The following is a 20,463-nucleotide window of genomic DNA, read 5'->3' as shown; positions in this document are numbered from 1 at the left end:
AATCCACCGCTTCCATCGCTCTTCAAACTTATCTCGTTGAATGTTATTCTCTCTAGTTTAAAAATGTCGTATATAATATCAAACCATTCATTTATTGATGGTATTTGAGGGTTTAACCACTTTCTAGTAATTGCTTTCCTAGCAGCCGCACTTAAAATTTGAAATAAGTATTTACTTTTATATGATATATTGTCATCTAGCAAGGAACCTAGGTACAATGATGTAAATTGAAACGTTATGTCCATGTGAAACACTTTTTCAAAGATTTTATGAACATCAATCCAAAATGGAACAATCAGAGGGCATGTTCAGAAGATGTGGCAGTGATTTGCTTCTTGTTCTCCGCATTGCCTCCAACAGGTTGCTGATTTGGTGAAGTGTTTTCCTTGTGCCGGTGTCTTGAAGAACCTAATCAAGTTTTTCCAACAGAACTCTCTCCAGATTGTTAAGTTGGTAGTTTTCCATTGTACCTCACTGATTGTTGTCCATTCCTCATCAGAGATACATAAATTCCCCTCTTTTTCCCATTTTTGTTTCACATGACACTCGAGTCCTTTTGATTGACATAGTCCTTTGTAGAGCCTTGAAATTGTCTTATGATCATTATGTGAAGTGTAGGCATCAACAAACACTTTGATTAAAAGATTATTTTGGAGTTTTTCTTTAGTATTCTTTAATATTTTTCCAATGTAATTTCGAATTTGGAGAAATCTAAAAAAATCACTATTGTTTAAACCATAGATTGTTTTCAATGTGTGGAAATTGTTCACTTTCCCTTGATTTAATAAGGTGCAATAAGCAGTTAACCCTTGTGAGGTCCATTCTTTAAATCGTGCATCTAACCTACTGGGTGCAAAATCTTTATCATATCCACACCATTTCAATATTCCCACCACATCATTTAAATTATTGCATTGTACTGTCTTATTCCATAATTTAATAGGTAAGGTAATAAATGGATTTTTCAAATAGTCTAATCTGTCCAATCTAATTTTTTCTCCTATTAGCTCTTGAATTGGATATGCATTTGTTGATGCCTCTTCAATTTCTTTCCATTTAGCAAAGTAGTCAGAATTACATAAGCACACAAGTGGTCTAAGTTGTGCAGCCACATAATAATCTTTAAGGGAAGGGAGCGCCACTCCCCCCCTACGCTTAGATAATTGTAAGTTTTTGTATTTGATTCTTGGTCTTTTACCTTGCCAGACGTAACGTGAAATTAGTCTGTCCCACTCCTGGAATTGTTGGTTTGGTATCTCCACAGGAAGGGATTGGAACAAGTAAAGTAGTCTACGTAGGATATTCATTTGAACTGATTGTACTCTGGATCCAAAACCAAGAAGGGGAATGGCGCTCCACCTCTGAACATCCTCCTTCAGTTTTTTATTAAATGGTAGGTAGTTATCAGAGTATAAATTTGTTAAATCTTTGGGGATTACAACCCTGAGGTATTTCATTTTAGTAGCTCCCCAATTTAGTGGGTATTTTTCAGACATGTTTTTTGTGGGATTATACCTAAAGCACATAACTTGTGTTTTTTGATAAATTTAACTTGTAGCCAGAGAATGTTCCATAGTCTTCTAATAGTGTAGTTAATTGTATAAAAGAAGTCTCTGGATCGGATAAATAAAGTAGTACATTGTTCGCAAACAATGAAATTTTTTGATTACCCCCTTTCATATCGATACCCTTGATATCCTGGTTCTGGGTGTTGTACCGACTTAATGGCTCAATAAAAAGAGCGAATAGCAACGGGCTCAGAGGGCAGCCTTGTCTTGAGCCTCTCTCTAGTTTTATAGATTGAGATACTGCCCCGTTCACCTTAATTTTTGCCTTTGGTTCATAGTATAATGCTTGGATTGTTTTTATTATTTTATCATCAAAACCAAATCTACCCAAGGTTTCATACAGAAAAGACCAGCTTACACAGTCGAACGCCTTTTCTGCATCTAAACCTACTAGAATTGCAGGCATATTGTGCATTGTTATGTGATTTACTACATGTAGGGCACGGCGTATGTTGTCCTGTGTCCGGCGTTCCCGAATAAAACCAGTCTGATCTAGACTAATGATCTGTGGGAGAACTATTTCCATTCTTTTGGCTAGAATATGGGTGAAAATTTTGTAGTCCTGATTCAGGACACTTATTGGTCTAAAATTGCTACATTCAAGTTTGTCCTTACCTTCCTTTGGAATTAATGATATTACCGCTTCACTCCACGAGGGAGGGGTTCTATTTTCTTGCAGGATCCAGTTGAAAGTACGCTCCAAAATTGGAACCAAGGATTCCTTCATTTCCTTGTAGAATTCTGGAGAGAACCCATCTGGTCTTGCCATTTTATTTGATTTAAGGTGTTTTATTGCTGCCTCAATTTAATTTTTTGAAATATGTTTTACAAGATCTTTTCTTTGTTCCATTGTCAACTTTGGTAAATTAATTTGATCAAAAAGCTCTGCATTTTCACTTGGTCACATGGAGCCTTTGAGTATAATTTTTTATAGTATGTTTCAAAACATTTTTGAATCTGTTAGTTTATGTTCAATCTGCTTTGTTTCAGAATTTCTAATTTTGTAAATTGAGTTTTCTGCTTGCCGTTTTTTTTTTATTTGTAAGCCAACAGTCTAGTAGCTTTTGCCCCACCCTCATAGTACATCTGCTTCGTAAACATCATTTTCTTCTGAATATCTTTAGTGTACTGCTCATCTATTTTGTTTTTCTTTTTGACTATTTCTGTTTTTATTTTGTGGTCCCCTTTTTGTTTGTAATAATGTTCCAGCTTTGCCAATTCAGATTCCAGTATCAATAATTCATGCTGCCTTTAACGTTTTAGATTTGAACTACAGCCTATTATTTTTCCTCTAAGGACAGCTTTACAAGCACCCCAAAGTATTATGGGAGTTATCTCATCATTATTATTGTCCTCTATGTACTCTTTGATATCTGCTTTAATTTGAGTCTTTTTTTTGGCTCAAAATATAATTGTTTAGTCTCCACATGGTTTTTTTACGATCCATATTTATATCTATGTCTAGAGTTACTGGACTGTGGTCCGATAAATCCATACTGCCTATTGTACTGTCAAACACCCTGTGAAGATCCTTATTAAAAATAAAAAAAGTAGTCAATTCGTGAGAAAAACGAATGTGGGTTTGAGAAAAATGTATAATCTTTTGTTGTTGGATTAAGTTGTCTCCACAGATCAACCAGTCCCAGATCATCCAGTGCACCTTTGAATTTTTTATTTATAAGTTTAGGCTGAGTTATTCTTGGGTTAGATGAATCAAGATCCAAACTTAACCTCAGATTAAAATCGCCTGCACATATTAAAATACCTTGAGTTTCAGTTATTATTAAATCAAATATTTGCCTAAAAAAGCTCCATTCAGAATTTGGGGGGGGGGGGGCATAAACATTTAGCAAGGTCATTAGTGAACCATCCATATTTCCCCTTAAAAGGACATATCTGCCTTCTTTATCTTTTTTTTTTTCAAATAGTGTTTCAAATGTAATTTTACTTGATATTAAAATTGACACTCCCCTCCTATGACCCGCAGAATAAGATGATGAATATTGATATTTAAATCCCATTCTAGTGAGTTTGGCATGTTCTGTTTCAGAAAGATGGGTTTCCTGTAGAAATGCTATTTCAGTATTTATCCGTTTTAGTTTAGTTAGAATCTTGCTTCTTTTGATTGGATTGAGTAACCCATCCACATTATAACTAACCACTTTCATTATCTGCACATATACGTTTCAATATATATATTTGACAACAGGTCATTACAGCAACACCCCCAAACACACAATATGCCCTAAAACAGGCTTGAACAAAAGGGAACAATAATGAACAAAAAAAGTTGACCTCCAAAGGTGGAATCACGCTAACGATCCTGATTGACCCCAGTTGGAAAAGGGGGTTGGAGGGAGAGCCTCATCCCCTCGTTGGAGGGTGAGGGCCTACAACATTAAAACTAGCTATTTTACTGTCCACTGTCCTTGTGTCCCGACATATCACCTTAAACTAGCCTTAAGCAGTTTTAGCACTTTTAGTCTGAACTATTTATTTATTTATTTATTTATTTGAATAGGGACAATGCACATTAATGAACATCAGTATAAAAACAAATGTAAATATGCCGGATTATAGCTACAAAGCTGGTTTTCATCCGTAGTCCCTAGGCAGGCAAAGAAAATATAATATACAAAATAAACAACACAAGGGAATGTTAAAAGTCTAGTGGTCACATGACTGGTTTGTTTTCAGCCATAGTTTGAGTTAAGCTCTAAACCTGATCAATGTAGGGCTCTCCCGTATGTGTAGAGGAAGACTGTTCCAGATGTTAGTGGCCCTCACAGAGAGAGTGTTCTGTCCAAAACTTGTTCTCCTGTGGGGGACCTCACAGTCTCCTCTGGAGGAGGCCCTGGTTCTCAGGCCACTTGAAATCTTAGGTTTAAACAAGGTAGACACTAGAGGTGGGGCTAGTCCATGTAGCACTTTATAAATGAAGCATACATACTTAAAATTTATAAAATTGAAGAGATTGTACTTGTTTAAAATATTACATACATGAAAAGAATTAGGTTTTCGGTCAAAAACTTTAAGAGATTTTTTGTACAGAGATTCAGTTAATTTCAAATTGGTAACTGTGGTGAGAGACCAACTTGTGATGCAATATTCAATATGAGATAAAATAATTGAATGGAGAAACATTCTGGCAGCACCAAGTGTTGGTGCTGTTCTCCAGCACCAAATCATTCTTGACTCTTATTATTTCAATAGTCCTTCCATTTTAGACAATGAACAACTCACCACCTGCGCTCTTCATGCTCAGTTCTTATCTTTACCTCCGAAACATTTGCAATTTTTCTTGATAGCTAGGAGCCTTCGTGTTATCAGCTCGGGTCTTGGTCTTAACTGTGCTCCAAGTTAGATGCCGAATTTGATCCAAGATTGATGTCGGGCTTGGACTGGACACCTCCGGAACCGTGATCCCTCTCTTGTTCATATCCCGCGTCGCCTCTTCCACAGACCCGTACAGCACAGGTCCGCTCTCGTAGTAGACTCTTAACTTCACTGGAAACGTTTGAAAGCGTATCTTCTTAACTTTCAGAACTGCTTTTGCCTCCGCGTATGCCCTCCGCTTCCGCAAAATCTCTGGCGCATAGTCATGGTCCAGATTCACCGCTCTTCCACTCAGTTGAAAGCCACGTTTCTGCCAAGCCAATCTCAGGATCTCTTCTTTTACCCTGTAGCTGGAAAACGTGGCTATGATTGATCTCGGAGATGCGTCTGGGGGTGGCCGTGACACTAAACCGTGATGCGAGCGCTCCACTCTCACATCCATGGATGATGGCACAGACAGATTTTCACGTAGCAGGCGTTCCACAAATGCATTCATGTTTGGGTCATTATCTTCGAGTCCTTCTTTCACATTGTAGATGCGAATACAGTCCCGTCTTGTGCGGCTCTCCAAATCAACAGTTTTAGCATGGAGTTGTGTGTGGAGTTTGAGCAGCTCCAGCAGCGCGTCCTAATATGCCTGGATGCGTGTCTCTGCTGCAGCTATCCGCTCCTCCGCCTCTTCTATTCTCTTATTAGCACTTTGAATATCCTCACAAATGTCTCTCAGCTGTTGGGAGCTGTCTTTCCTAAATTCTCTTAATTCCTTCAGAATGATGGTCAAGTTAGCACTGTCGTTTTCTTCCTCGCCCACAGTTAGCATGGTTTCTCCCTCGATGCTAACCGGCTCTTCTTCATCACGATCTCCAAGTTTTTTACCTTTTGCTTTAGGCATTGTGGTTGCCCTTGTTTTAAAATGGAGCTGTCACTTATAAAAGTGGTCAAATCGAGTTTTAACGGGCAATATCTGAACAATTGTCGGGAGCACACGCTTACGCTGCTGCCATGTTGTGAGGCTTGACCGGAAGTCCAGACTCATGTTCTATACCTTAAAATGTTTGGTCAGAGATGCTCCTTCCTTTGAATTACAAATTATGTAAAACTGACCCTTTTTCTGGGTCACTAGAGGTCAAAAGGTCACATGACATTGGCAAACCTTGAGATTTTGTCAAAAGTTTCATTGTGGCCCTTTTTTCATGTGAAATCCAAGTAGGACTCCAATCTCCATCTCCTTATAGATTAGACATCAGGGTAGTTTTTAAGGGAAGGTTGGAGCTACTTTGCTCAATGTATGGGTGGCTAAGACCTGCATCAACTGGGGTAAATCAATCTACATTCATATTTGTTCCGCATTTTGCTGATAGATGGCACCTCTGCATAAATCGTTTGTTTTAGGAAGAAGAAAATGAATCAGCATATCAACAAAGGCAGTTCTTGAAATTAATCAATTACAATTAGATTTTTTCAGTGTTTTGTTCAGTGATAGGATGTGGGATTCGGGTCAGGTAAGTGTAATTAGTTCATCTTCATCAACTGCAGAAGAGAAAAACAAAGGTTGTTACTTGTGTGGTGAAACTGAACCTAAAGTGAAAGTGATGAAACACATTGCAATACAGTTGCCTTGCACTGTCCATAATGAAACGATGTGCTAGCCCTATATTTTACAGGATCTATGGTTATTAGTTGGTCAGCAAAGCAATTTATAAGGTATTGGTTTAATATCATTATGCATGGTAAAGTTGATGTAGAATAATCCTATGTGGCCTGTTGGTTTGATCTCGCATGTAAACAGCTGAAATCGACTGATCTTTCACACCACCTTTGTCGCGGAGGTAAATGAAGGTGCAGTGCCTGTTGTGGTCGTCAGAAGCACTGACACAGATGTGTTCATACTCCTATATCATTCCCAATACATCAATGCCAAGTTGTGGCTAGATACCGGTGTGACCTCAAAGAACACAATTTAATGTTGTGAAGTGCACAACGGAATGCAGACAAACACAGTTTTGGTACCACAGACAATTATATGTAGCGTGACGTGTGGGCAGGCTTGAGGATAGGAGACGTCCGTCCCGAACCGAGCCGGATCCCACACGGCCTTCACCGCCAACGGATCTGAAGAACACCGGAGCCGCCAAGTCCTGGATCCCCAGGTGGCCAACGTCTCCAGCTGTCAGACCTGGTACTGCTGGCAGAGAACAGAAACAGTATTGATGAGTGTGAGTTCGCACACTCAGTAATCCCACAGTCTGTGTTCTTTTGGGAGGGAGCACCTCCACCTCCAATCACACACTCGTGCAGCTCCTGTCTAACCATTTATCTAGTTGGAGTGTGAAGCGAAGCCGTCGCTGATCACACCAAACGCCAATCCCTCAGATAAGGCAACACCACAGGAAAACGGCTGCAAATAAGTTCAGACTATAAGTCAGGGTTTAGTTCAGCAGAGAAAATTACCTCTCTAGTGGCTGATTTCTCGGCGGGGAGGTGGAGTTGTAGTCCGGCCTTTATGGTGGTGGTGATGAACTGTGGATGAGTGACAGCTGGTGCTGATGATGAGTGACAGCTGTCACTCCCGGTTGCTCCGACGCCCTCTCGTGCTTGAAGCCCACACTTCAAGCAGGGCGCCATCTGGTGGTGGTGGGCCAGCAGTACCTCCTCTTCAGCGGCCCACACAACACAAGGCGTCTAATAGACATCTCCGAACTGGCTTTGAGAATCACCCCTCTAATAGCTGAAGCTTTACCAAGTTATCATGCTTTGACGGGCTGTGATTTCACTGCATCATTCATCAGAAAAGGGAAATGGAAACCATATGAGGTTATGGTGAAATGTGACAAATTCACCAAGGCGATGTGCGCTCTAGGGAACTCGGATAGAATAGACATGGATGTTGCTGCAACCCCGGAGGAATTTGTGTGTTCGAAGTATGGTTTGAAAAATGTCAGCCAGGTCAATGATGCGAGGCTTCATCTGTTCAAAAAATTCAAAAGATAAGGGCATCAGATCCCTGCTGTCTGCCACCATGTAGAGCTGTTCTGGAAGAAAAGCTGAAGCGTGCGAACCATGTAGCCTTTGTGTGGAAAAATGCAAGAAAAGCTCAACCTGTGGAATTCGGTCCTGTCGGCCATGGATGGAAAGTGAATGAAAATAACAGACTGAAGATGGTTTGGCTTGAAGGCCACCAGATGCCCCAGACATTGTCAGTTGAAGATATGGACTCGGAGGTTGAGGATGGGGATGAGGAAGGCGAGGACACACTGGCAGAAAGCCCATCTTCAGATGAGGAGGATTCAGAAGATGAATACGAATGAGGCAACTTGACACTTATGTGTTCTGTAGTGAATGATCAGTTTCCAAATTGTAATCAGGACTGAGGTCTGAGGGAGCTAGATAGAAATGTTTCTATCATTCTCAAAATAATTCTTGTAAAAACGAATTTGTTAGATGTGGGCAATTTAGGGTTGATTTGGTCAGTTATCAGTTTAAAAAAAACATATCCAGTAACACTGTAAACCTTGCATAAGTTGAATCTGCAGGAAGGACCAGGGCATTGTATTTGACTTCAAAGTTCCAGTGACTTGCATGTATTTTTGAAGAAATGCGCAGAATCCCAATTATCTGACTTTGACTTATGCAATGTATACTGTATAATTAATTTACCAATTATTTCTCATCTAAAAATTCCTCAAATTGTGGAATTTTTGTGTGCCATGGTGAATATGCCAGTTATTTCAAATGTTTGAGTGAATCTATTCCATTAGTCAGTGGTAAGATGATATTCATTTTTGTCAACTCAACACAGTTCCTTTAAAATATCATGCAAATATGTTTTTTAACTTGCATAACCAAAATATTTTTCTGTGACTTTAAATCATTCTAATAAACTGCCCTTATGTCTATACTGTATGAATATATGATTGTTATGTGGTTTTTGTTGAATTTTTCATGAAAACAGGATCCCAATAAAATTTTAGACAAAATCTCAAGGTTTGGCAATGTCATGTGAACGTTTGACCTCTAGTGACCCAGAAAAAGGGCCAATTTTACATAATTTGTAATTCAAAGGAAGGAGCATCTCTGACCAAACATTTTAAGGTAGAGAAGATGATTCTAGCTCAAAAACTAGTGGAGTTATTCAAATTTTAATTTGCCCTACCCCATTAATTTGCGGTAATTTTGACTCAGCTGAAAAAAATGGAAAAGGGTTAAATATTGGCTATATGCCCCGGCTGCAACTCGCAAGCACCTCAGTTTTGAATGCCCCATGGAATATCCTTCTCAGAAATACCCATTAAACAACATCTCATTTTAAGCAAATAAACACCCTCTGGCTCTTGGACTAAGAGGTTTTTAGGCTGAAATAAGACGTCTTTACTAAAAAAAAATAAAAAAAAAAAAAAAAAAATCAAAGTCCGGATTTCAAAAAAGAAGAGACAAAAGAAAACTAAATGAGGGAAACAGCTGCTAACCAAATTCTTTGAGAAGAGAGGTGAGCTCGAAAACTATCTTAATGTGCACGCAGGAAACTTGCTAATATCAACACTGAGGACATGTAAACGTCACAGTTTAACAGGGAAAGACACGATAAACCCACGCCGGTTTTGGTGGCAAAATAACTAAACAAGCAGCCGCAGCTCTGCTCATCTCCCCCCACGGAACACACAGTCCACGTGGGAGGGAGAGAGGGAGGGAGAGGGGCACGGAGCAGCACGTGTCTGCTGCTGTGACGACACACAGGACAGGAGCAGGACAGGAGCAGGACAGGAGCAGGACAGGAGCAGGACAGGAGCAGGACAGCTTACGTCTGCTGCAAGAAAATCAAATGTCTTGACCCAGTCTCCCCTGACTTTCCACTGGTTGTTAGCACATTTATGGCAAATTAATTACCCAAATGCTAAAAATAACTGCGTGCATTTAGCGCTGTCCCTTTCATTATATATGTGCAGATTTGGAAAAGTATGTTTAGCGCAGACTTCTATTTATATACACCTACTGGCTGCCTTGTAAATACATGTATATATTCTTATTTGTCTTTTTATTTATATTTTTTATATTTACTTTTACACCTTTGCACTACGGGAGTTGTCTTTTAATTTCGTTGTACCTTGTGTATAATGACAATAAAAAGCATTCTAATCTATTCTATTTTATTACAATGACAGAAAAAACATGCATTAGCCTGCCTATCTTCTGTGGTATATAATATGACAACAGTCCAGTTGCACACACTCATCTGCCTACAAAAATACATGCACACACACAAATTAGCTAAACTTTTTACAATAAAAAAATGTATTATCAGAATGTAATATTAACATTATGAACCTCATGGCCTTTTGTTTCAGACAAAGCAGGAGGTGCTGGTCCAGGTTCTGGTTCCTCATCTTGTCAAATCAAATAAAATTTATCAATTTATATAGCGCCAATTCGCAATGAGCTCGCCTCAAGGTGCTTCACACAGCATAATAAAAACAGAGAAAATCGAATTCAAAATTTAAAAACAACAATAAAATGACAAAACCATAAAAGAACACAAGCAATGAGGATGTTAGTGAAGGTTCGCTTATGGAGCCACTTTACAAGCAAATTATTTAACTAAAATGTAATTAAATTTTAGTAATCTTTACAACATTTTTTTTTCCTGTTTTGTCTATTTGCTTTTTAGGATTACCTAATAAATGGTGTGTCTTTGTAGTCCCAGGAACCGAGGGACAGACAGAAGATGGCTATACAAACTATATAATATTGCAGAGAATTACAAAGTATACAAAAAAGGAATAGGGCTATTATGGTATGAATGTAGAGAGTATATAATATGAATTAACCTTTTTCCTTATTTTATAACAAACACAAATATACTGCATTGATTTATTCAGTCTAATATTGTTAAGAAATAACAGGAATTACCTTCTTTTATCAAATACAGGGTTATAAAATATGTCATTTTTATTATGACATTATTTTATATTACTTCATAAGACAGTACAGTACTCCCTTAACCTACAAGTTGTAGGTTAAGGGAGTAATATTCTGAAAGTCTGTTATTAATATGGACTGAGTTTAGTGAATGACATTGACTATAAGATGGGTAATCTGTTCTTTAATGTTTTGATTGTAGAATATTGTATTATGTATTTTTTTTCTTCACAAAGAGAATTACACACTGTTAAGCGATGAATTACACTTACTTTTATTTAATTACTTATTTTGGAAAATTGTGTTAAATTAGATATTTTGCTATCACTGTAGATCTTATATCCCAAACCCTAATTTGTAGTCAAGTTAACATTGGGGTATATCTTTGTTAAAATGCATGGGGATGCACCAAATTGCACCATTTTTCTAGAAAATGCAGCAATTTGGTCCCCCAGACCCCCCAACTCAATATTGTTCCCCCAACTTTAAAAAGGGTTCTGACTCCCAGGTGTGATCTAAGGTAAACATGATTTAGACCTGGTTTGACTGCGTATTAGAAATTTGGTGTTTCCGTTGATAAAAAAGAGCACAACAGTGTGTGTGTGGGGGGGCTCAATATGGCTAGTACCTAGGGCCCAGAATTTGGTGCTACGCCCCTGCTTGTTATTGCAGTCCATTCATTATTGTACCGTGGTAGATGATAGCAACTATGTAGACCTGTGTATAAACCCAAAACTGTGTTGGATGCTCCTTCCCTGGCTGCAGCATTGAGAATTAACAACTTTCTTCAAAGGGGACATACAGTCAGATTCCTTCTGAAAGGTTACATACGTTCATATTTTTATTTTTGAGATTTGAAAAAAAAAAAATAGTAGTTTTTAGGAAACTTTTGAAATTAATTCAACAAACTGTTTCCATTTTTTTTTCAAAGGTAGTTATGGCCGCCATCTTGGATTTCTAAAAATGGAAACTGTCAAAAACTAACTTTTCACTTTTTGGATTCTGGTTAAACTAGGATGATGACTGAAGTGACTAAATAAGGATTTTGGAGGGCGAGGACCCAGAAATACTAAATACAAATGACTGAAGTTGATGAATAGTAATAGTGTGTGCTGCTATTTTGGATTTTTATTGGACATAGGTGACATCAGTGATTTAAGGAACATAGGAACCTGATCCGCGTGGGTGTTAATTCCTTGCTAATTCAGATCCAAATGTGTTTTCAATCCTTCATGGAATTTGTGATAAAGTTTATGAACCCTTAATCCAAGAGTGGTGCTGTTAGTTAACTCTGTTCCATGAAGTTGACCCACAAATAACCAGAAGTTAAGAAAGTGAAAAGTTAAGGAAATTTGCCAATTTTGGAAATCCAAGATGGCAGCCATAACAACCTTTAAAAAAAAATGGAAATGTTTTTGGAATTACTCATTTCATAAGCTTTCTAAAAATGTATGCCAAATAAAATTATTCAAAATAATAATGATAACAAAATTACATAAGGAACCTGACTGTAACTACCTTTGCGTAGAGTGCGAATTATGAAATCATATCAATGGGAAGTACTTTTCCTCCACATCCAACAGATATAGCAGACTCTTTTTATTTTTTGGACATCTCTATAACAGATATCATTCTCAGATAAGACTAAAACCCATGCCAAATCAATTGCATATGAGCTGGATATTTGTGATTGAAGCCTCTGTGAAGGAGTTCCTTCAGTAACAGTTCCAGCCATGTTTATTTTTATTCAACCTTCTTCATGCCCAGCAATTTACATGATTAGTCATATAGGAAAATGGCACACCAGGAGTACTGTCACATTCTCACTGGCAGTGTTCTACTGCTAACATTTTGTAGCTGTTGTTAGGTGCTAGTGGCTGATGCTTTTCCAAAGCCTATGCATGTACCCTCTAAAATGCAGTGAGCAGATGGATAAATGAGTCCATCCCGTCCAGATTACCACAATAATGCAAAAATAATAAATGTTATCTTCTTGTAATTCAACACATTAAAATAGCCAGATCAATTCAAAAAGCAGTTTTTTTTTATTTTTTATTTTTTTATATATATATTCTGTAGATGTCTGTGCCACTCGCTTGAAGAGTAGTCTGGATTGATGATGAATCAGGAGCAGGTGTGGTTGTCTGTGACAGACCTTTTCCACACAGAAATGTATAAACACATACAATAACTCTGGTTATTGGCGACTCTGTTTTGAGAAATGTGAAGTTAGCGACACCAGCAACCATAGTCAATTGTCTTCCGGGGGCCAGAGCAGGCGACATTGAAGGAAATTTGAAACTGCTGGCTAAGGCTAAGCGTAAATTTGGTAAGATTGTAATTCACGTCGGCAGTAATGACACCCGGTTACGCCAATCGGAGGTCACTAAAATTAACATTAAATCGGTGTGTAACTTTGCAAAAACAATGTCAGACTCTGTAGTTTTCTCTGGGCCCCTCCCCAATCGGACCGGGAGTGACATGTTTAGCCGCATGTTCTCCTTGAATTGCTGGCTGTCTGAGTGGTGTCCAAAAAATGAGGTGTGCTTCATAGATAATTGGCAAAGCTTCTGGGGAAAACCTGGTCTTGTTAGGAGAGACGGCATCCATCCCACTTTGGATGGAGCAGCTCTCATTTCTAGAAATCTGGCCAATTTTCTTAAATCCTCCAAACCGTGACTATCCAGGGTTGGGACCAGGAAGCAGAGTTGTAGTCTTACACACCTCTCTGCAGCTTCTCTCCCCCTGCCATCCCCTCATTACCCCATCCCCGTAGAGACGGTGCCTGCTCCCAGACTACCAATAACCAGCAAAAATCTATTTAAGCATAAAAATTCAAAAAAAAAAATAATATAGCACCTTCAACTGCACCACAGACTAAAACAGTTAAATGTGGTCTATTAAACATTAGGTCTCTCTCTTCTAAGTCCCTGTTGGTAAATGATATAATAATTGATCAACATATTGATTTATTCTGCCTAACAGAAACCTGGTTACAGCAGGATGAATATGTTAGTTTAAATGAGTCAACACCCCCGAGTCACACTAACTGTCAGAATGCTCGTAGCACGGGCCGGGGCGGAGGATTAGCAGCAATCTTCCATCCCAGCTTATTAATTAATCAAAAACCCAGACAGAGCTTTAATTCATTTGAAAGCTTGTCTCTTAGTCTTGTCCATCCAAATTGGAAGTCCCAAAAACCAGTTTTATTTGTTATTATCTATCGTCCACCTGGTCGTTACTGTGAGTTTCTCTGTGAATTTTCAGACCTTTTGTCTGACTTAATGCTTAGCTCAGATAAGATAATTATAGTGGGCGATTTTAACATCCACACAGATGCTGAGAATGACAGCCTCAACACTGCATTTAATCTATTATTAGACTCTATTGGCTTTGCTCAAAAAGTAAATGAGTCCACCCACCACTTTAATCATATCTTAGATCTTGTTCTGACTTATGGTATGGAAATAGAAGACTTAACAGTATTCCCTGAAAACTCCCTTCTGTCTGATCATTTCTTAATAACATTTACATTTACTCTGATGGACTACCCAGCAGTGGGGAATAAGTTTCATTACACTAGAAGTCTTTCAGAAAGCGCTGTAACTAGGTTTAAGGATATGATTCCTTCTTTATGTTCTCTAATGCCATATACCAACACAGTGCAGAGTAGCTACCTAAACTCTGTAAGGGAGATAGAGTATCTCGTCAATAGTTTTACATCCTCATTGAAGACAACTTTGGATGCTGTAGCTCCTCTGAAAAAGAGAGCTTTAAATCAGAAGTGTCTGACTCCGTGGTATAACTCACAAACTCGTAGCTTAAAGCAGATAACCCGTAAGTTGGAGAGGAAATGGCGTCTCACTAATTTAGAAGATCTTCACTTAGCCTGGAAAAAGAGTCTGTTGCTCTATAAAAAAGCCCTCCATAAAGCTAGGACATCTTTCTACTCATCACTAATTGAAGAAAATAAGAACAACCCCAGGTTTCTTTTCAGCACTGTAGCCAGGCTGACAGAGTCAGAGCTCTATTGAGCTGAGTATTCCATTAACTTTAACTAGTAATGACTTCATGACTTTCTTTGCTAACAAAATTTTAACTATTAGAGAAAAAATTACTCATAACCATCCCAAAGACGTATCGTTATCTTTGGCTGCTTTCAGTGATGCCGGTATTTGGTTAGACTCTTTCTCTCCGATTGTTCTGTCTGAGTTATTTTCATTAGTTACTTCATCCAAACCATCAACATGTTTATTAGACCCCATTCCTACCAGGCTGCTCAAGGAAGCCCTACCATTATTTAATGCTTCGATCTTAAATATGATCAATCTATCTTTGTTAGTTGGCTATGTACCACAGACTTTTAAGGTGGCAGTAATTAAACCATTACTTAAAAAGCCATCACTTGACCCAGCTATCTTAGCTAATTATAGGCCAATCTCCAACCTTCCTTTTCTCTCAAAAATTCTTGAAAGGGTAGATGTAAAACAGCTAACTGATCATCTGCAGAGGAATGTGTTGTGTGGGCCGCTGAAGAGGAGGTACTGCTGGCCCACTACCACCAGAGGGCGCCCTGCTTGGAGTGCGGGCTCCAAGCACGAGAGGGCGCCAGACCCAGAGGAAGTGACAGCTGTCACTCATCACACCAGCTGTCACTCATCTACACCAGTACTTAAGCCGGACTGCAACTCCACCTCCCCGCCGAGAAATCGACTACCGAGAGGTATTTTCTCTGCTATCTGACACTTTGTGTGTACTAAACCAGATCTCACTTGCAGCCTTATTCTTGTGGACGTTGCCTTATCCGGGACTTCGGCGTGTGGCGTGACGACGACGACTGCGCCACACTCTCTGAACAGATAAGTGGTTAGACAAGAGCTGCACGAGTGTGTGATTCGGAGGTGGAGGTTCTCCTCCTGACTGTGTACAGACTGTGGACCACTGAGTGTAAGGACTTACACTCATTCTTCTTGTCTCTGCTTTTTGCCAGCAGTACCAGGGTCGACAGCCGAAGACAGAGGTCACCTGGGGACTCGGGACTTGGCGGCTCCGGTGTTCTTCAGACCGTTGGTGGTGGAGGCCGTGTGGGACGCGGCCTCTCTCTCGTCGGGGTCTTCTATCTTCGAGCCTGCCCACACGTCACCTAGTGTTAATTGACTTTACAAATTCTGTGTGTTACGTTGTGTGTTGTCACAACATTAAATTGTTACCTTTTGGCTTACTCATTGTCCGTTCATTTGCGCCCCCTGTTGTGGGTCCGTGCTACGACACCTTCCCAACAGAATGGTCTATTTGAAGAGTTTCAGTCAGGTTTTAGAATTCATCATAGTACAGAAACAGCATTAGTGAAGGTTACAAATGATCTTCTTATGGCCTCGGACAGTGGACTCATCTCTGTGCTTGTTCTGTTAGACCTCAGTGCTGCTTTTGATACTGTTGACCATAAAATTTTATTACAGAGATTAGAGCATGCCATAGGTATTAAAGGCACTGCGCTGCGGTGGTTTGAATCATATTTGTCTAATAGATTACAATTTGTTCATGTAAATGGGGAATCTTCTTCGCAGACTAAAGTTAATTATGGAGTTCCACAAGGTTCTGTGCTAGGACCAATTTTATTCACTTTATACATGCTTCCCTTAGGCAGTATTATTAGACGGTATTGCTTAAATTTCATTGTTACGCAGATGATACCCAGCTTTATCTATCCATGAAGCCAGAGGACACACACCAATTAGCTAAACTGCAGGATTGTCTTACAGACATAAAGACATGGATGACCTCTAATTTCCTGCTTTTAAACTCAGATAAAACTGAAGTTATTGTACTTGGCCCAACAAATCTTAGAAACATGGTGTCTAACCAGATCCTTACTCTGGAGGGCATTACCCTGACCTCTAGTAATACTGTGAGAAATCTTGGAGTCATTTTTGATCAGGATATGTCATTCAAAGCGCATATTAAACAAATATGTAGGACTGCTTTTTTGCATTTACGCAATATCTCTAAAATCAGAAAGGTCTTGTCTCAGAGTGATGCTGAAAAACTAATTCATGCATTTATTTCCTCTAGGCTGGACTATTGTAATTCATTATTATCAGGTTGTCCTAAAAGTTCCCTAAAAAGCCTTCAGTTAATTCAAAATGCTGCAGCTAGAGTACTGACGGGGACTAGAAGGAGAGAGCATATCTCACCCATATTGGCCTCTCTTCATTGGCTTCCTGTTAATTCTAGAATAGAATTTAAAATTCTTCTTCTTACTTATAAGGTTTTGAATAATCAGGTCCCATCTTATCTTAGGGACCTCGTAGTACCATATCACCCCAATAGAGCGCTTCGCTCTCAGACTGCAGGCTTACTTGTAGTTCCTAGGGTTTGTAAGAGTAGAATGGGAGGCAGAGCCTTCAGCTTTCAGGCTCCTCTCCTGTGGAACCAGCTCCCAATTCAGATCAGGGAGACAGACACCCTCTCTACTTTTAAGATTAGGCTTAAAACTTTCCTTTTTGCTAAAGCTTATAGTTAGGGCTGGATCAGGTGACCCTGAACCATCCCTTAGTTATGCTGCTATAGACGTAGACTGCTGGGGGGTTCCCATGATGCACTGTTTTTTTCTCTTTTTGCTCTGTGTGCACCACTCTGCATTTGGTCATTGGTGGTCGATCTCTGCTCCCCTCCACAGCATGTCTTTTTCCTGGTTCTCTCCCTCAGCCCCAACCAGTCCCAGCAGAAGACTGCCCCTCCCTGAGCCTGGTTCTGCTGGAGGTTTCTTCCTGTTAAAAGGGAGTTTTTCCTTCCCACTGTAGCCAAGTGCTTGCTCACAGGGGGTCGTTTTGACCGTTGGGGTTTTACATAATTATTGTATGGCCTTGCCTTACAATATAAAGCGCCTTGGGGCAACTGTTTGTTGTGATTTGGTGCTATATAAAAAAAATTGATTGATTGATTGATTGATTATAAAGCCATTAAAAAAAAGAATCTCTCTGATTCTGTCACAGTGCTTGCATTCTAAGGACCCCTTCACACATAGTATGAATAAGTATAAGTCAGGGAGAATCATGGCAGAACAGCTCATATGAGCAATCCATGGAAACATTGATGTTGTTGATGTATGAGTTTGTTTTGCATGGTATAGTTTTAACTTGCACTTGTAGATGTAGCGACGAACTGTGTTAACTGACAATGGTTGTCTGAAATGTTCCTGAGCCCACATGGTAAGATCCTTTACACAATGATGTCGGTTTTTAATGCAGTGCCGCCTGAGGGATTGAAGGTCATGGGCATTCAATGTTGGTTTTCGGCTTTGCCACTTATGTGTAGAAAGTTCTCCAGATTCTCTGAATCTTCTGATTATATTATGGACTGTAGATGATGGAATCCCTAAATTCCATGCAGTTGAATGTTGAGAAACATTGTTCTTAAACTGTTGGACTATTTCTTTCACGCAGTTGTTCACGCAGTGGTGATCATCGCCCCATCTTTGCTTGTGAATGGCTAAGCCTTTTGGGGATTCTCCTTTTATACCCAATCATGAAACTCACCTGTTTCCAAACAGGTGCTCTTTGAGCATTCATCAACTTTCCCAATCTTTTGTTGCCCCGTCCCAACTTGTTTGAAATGTGTTGCAGGCATCCATTTCAAAATGAGCAAATATTTGCACAAAAACAACAAGGTTTATCAGTTTGAACATTAAATATCTTGTCTTTGTGGTGTATTCAGTTGAATATAGGTTGAAGAGGATTTGCAAATCGTATTCTGTTTTTATTTACATTTGACACAATGTCCCAACTTAATTGGAATTAGGGTTGTAAATACTGTAAGTGGATGCATATTTGTAGACGCCAAAGACAGTGCAGCAGGTAAGTGTAAGAATTGTTCAGTTAATGATGCAAGCAACAAATTTAACATAAATAGTTCTGAGAAGTCCTTTTCTTCAAAAACAGCATTAGTCACATGAAATTTTAATGGGGGGGGGGGGGGGGGGGGTAATGTTAGTCTCACTCACCGGACAAAAGCAAAAGTCCCAATGTTTTTGTATGGTTTTACATGTAGTAAACACCATATAACAGAAGCAGGAAATAAAGTTCAGCACTGACACTCGCCAATTTAAGGAAAGTCTGGACCATATTTCCTTGATTAAAAGCCTGGGCATTTATTTTTTTCAAACGTCGCACCTAAATGTGGCATGCAAGGCAGGTGATTATCAACAAAATGCTGCTTGCTGCCTCCACTGTAATATGGTGTTGTTTCACACATATCCCTGGGTGTGGTGAACCAAAGACAGCCACCTTTGATCAGACCCCTCTGCGTGGCTGTGAACCCGCACACCTGCTAAATGTCGCAGACCACAAGGGCTGTGATTTGTCCCTTTTCTGTTTACAGAAAATTACATTTGGAGAAAGGTCCAGAAATATGAACAGCTTTACAACAAGGAGTCAGAAAAAGATGCTCAAATGATGTGCAATTCATGGAGGAATTTGTACAAAGTGTAGCGCTGGTTTGGAGGTTGATGATTGTATGAAGAAGTGAAGCTCCTTGAGGGAAAAATTGATCCAGAAAAAGCCACTGCTCCTGATGTAAATTGCAATAAGATGCGACAGAGAACTTTATAAGGGTCACATGCACGTCAATGTCATTGCATGGCCACAGACTTACAGAGTTGTTGAAGCATAAATCAGGTTTTAGGATTTTAAGGTACCACTGTAGAAAATGTAGAAAAAAGAGTGACTGCACCAAATGTAGCTAATCTCTTTTGTGCATAAAATGCCTGGCGCTTATTTAAGGCTGGCATTTATTTTTCTCAGACAAACGTTTGACCCGGTCATTAAATGAGGCAGGCCCCTATTCAAGGTTAGGCATTTAATCAAGGAAATGCGTAACCCTAATTGGTGCTGGGGATTCCCTGTAGATCTTTTGGTTCCTCCTGTACCTGTACCTAATCTGTTACATTCATGTAGTAGATTTTGTCCATTTTATACTTTTAATGGATTTTTGTCTGTTTTATACTTGTAATGGATTTTGTCTGTTTTGTACTAATAACAGATTTAGTCCATTTTATTCATATAGCAATTGTTTGTCCTATATATATATATATATATATATATATATATATATATATATATATATATATATATATATATATATACAGTGTTGCCACAGTTACTTTGAAAAAGTAATCCAATTATTGATTACTGATTACTCCTTGAAAAAGTAACTTAGTTACTTTACTGATTGCTCAATTAACAATTAAGTAACTAAGTTAGATTACTAGTTACTTTTTTAGTTATTTTTTTTATATATACAGTGATGCCGGTAACGCGTTACTCTAATTTGACCACTTTTTTTAGTAACGAGTAATCTAACGCGTTAATCTTTCCAAATCAGTAATCAGATTAAAGTTACTTCTCCAGGTCACTGTGCGTTACTATTATTTTTCATTGTGGGTCAATCACAGCATTAAACTTGGTCTGTGGGCAGGAGGTCGGGGTTCGACTGAACTGCCCACTTTCAGCGAGCTGTGAGCTTTTCATCCACGGTTTTTTGCAGCTGCTCGACTCGTCCTCACCTCTTAAAGCGTGGTGAAAACAGCACATATATATATATATATATATATATATATATATATATGGGATTTCAATTATAATGGACA

The 20,463-nt window shown here is 39.0% G+C and overlaps 1 long non-coding RNA gene across 1 annotated transcript; it reads left to right on the top strand.

Annotated features, from left to right (window-relative positions):
- The first annotated feature begins 4,074 nt into the window (after nt 1-4,074).
- LOC117502141 lies at nt 4,075-19,380 on the top strand. Its single transcript, XR_004558194.1, has 4 exons — nt 4,075-4,425; nt 13,152-13,163; nt 16,665-16,671; nt 19,371-19,380. It is a non-coding gene; the product is annotated as an uncharacterized LOC117502141 (long non-coding RNA).
- The last annotated feature ends 1,083 nt before the right edge of the window (nt 19,381-20,463 follow it).

Source organism: Thalassophryne amazonica, chromosome 2 (genome assembly GCF_902500255.1).
Source record: "Thalassophryne amazonica chromosome 2, fThaAma1.1, whole genome shotgun sequence".
Lineage (NCBI taxonomy): Eukaryota > Metazoa > Chordata > Actinopteri > Batrachoidiformes > Batrachoididae > Thalassophryne > Thalassophryne amazonica.
This window is presented reverse-complemented; position numbering and strand designations above follow the sequence as displayed.